This window comes from Lucilia cuprina, chromosome 3 (genome assembly GCF_022045245.1).
Source record: "Lucilia cuprina isolate Lc7/37 chromosome 3, ASM2204524v1, whole genome shotgun sequence".
Taxonomy (NCBI): Eukaryota; Metazoa; Arthropoda; class Insecta; order Diptera; family Calliphoridae; genus Lucilia; species Lucilia cuprina.
The window spans coordinates 36516871-36518382 of record NC_060951.1 but is presented as its reverse complement, the minus strand read 5'-3'; the positions used below and the strand labels follow the sequence as shown (position 1 = coordinate 36518382).

The window sequence follows — 1512 nt, the reverse complement described above, 5'->3', positions numbered from 1 at the left end:
AACAGAACTAGAACAGAACTAGAACAGAACTAGAACAGAACTAGAACAGAACTAGAACAGAACTAGAACAGAACTAGAACAGAACTAGAACAGTACTAAAACAGAACTTGAACAGAACGGGATAAAATGAAATATTACTTTTTAATTTCTTTTAGTGTATTGCTCTTTCATTCCAGCTGCTGCATCGAATGAAAACAAATTTATATTTGTTTTTCTCTTTCTCAAATAAAAGCGCCAAATGCAATGTTAAAAATTTGTATAATTTTATATATGATCGGCTAACTAAATGAACTAACACATTGACATAATGTTTAAACATTATTATCAGCGATGTTCATCTCAAACAATCACACGATCAAACGTAAGGTGCAGTTTATTGGATTGTAAACCATTCCGATCATAAAACCCAAAAGGCAATAAATAATAAAACAAAAACTAATTTAGCAATCAAATTAAATTAATACTAGTACTCGTAGTTGTTATAAAAATGAACCGGTTTTTTTTATAATAAAAGTAAGAGTGAATTGTAAATTATTTATTTCTGACAATAAACTCTAAACATTAGAATTATTTATGTCGCTTAGCTGTACTAAAATAATTTTGGAGTGTCAAACAATTAAATATTTAAATATTAAAATTGGCGTTTAATTAATTGCAGCTAAAGTAAATGTTTGGAAATAAAACTGCTGTAATAAATTTATGATTTGTATTGAAATTGCAAAAAGCAACTTAAATTCAAACCACCTTCACACTAACTGGTAAATAAACTGTTGTGATCTAGTTAAATAAATTATTAACATTTATTTAGAATTAATGTTTCTAATAAAATACTTACATATTTTGAATTTTATAAAAATATGTATATAAATTAATAAATTTCAAGTTCAATAATAAATTTTTATGGAAAATTAAATGATCACTGACACGAAATCGTATGTTAAAGGTGTTGACTGTTTTACACAGTATTTATGACTGTAATTAATTAATAATTGTTTATATTGACATTTTTCTTATCATATAAATAATTGGTTGACGATATTTATGTATTTACTTACATATGTAGAGAGTATTAAATATTGAGTAGTTTTTTTTTTTTCCCTCATTGCGACCTAAAATAATAGATAAATTAATTAATTATAAAGTAAAATATTGAAAAAATAGTGAGTTGGTCATACTTTAAATTTAAAATATTACAAAAAGTATTTGTTGTGATTTGACTTGGGTAAATAGACATAAGGATTAGAATGTATAAAAATATTTGAAAATATTTAATATTATGACGTGATAAAATTTTGTTTTGAATTACTAATTCCTTAGTACAGGGTACGCTTTTGTTAAAAATTTTAAATTACTTAGATTTCCGGTTTTCATATGTAAGATATTAATTGCACAGAACGAGAACATAACTGAACTAGAACTGAACTAGAATTGAACTAAAACTGAACTAGAACTGAACTAGAACTGAACTAGAACTGAACTAGAACTGAACTAGAACTGAACTAGAACTGAACT

At 24.9% G+C, this 1512-nt stretch overlaps 1 protein-coding gene across 1 annotated transcript in view; it reads right to left on the bottom strand.

The window, feature by feature from the left end:
* The window catches only part of LOC111684469 (proton channel OtopLc), a 24273-nt gene that overhangs the window by 12381 nt on the left and 10380 nt on the right, over positions 1-1512 (bottom strand). Inside the window, exon 2 of the mRNA XM_046947352.1 lies at positions 1056-1109. The gene's annotated coding sequence lies outside the window, so the exon portion shown is untranslated. The remainder of the gene's footprint in view (positions 1-1055; positions 1110-1512) is intronic.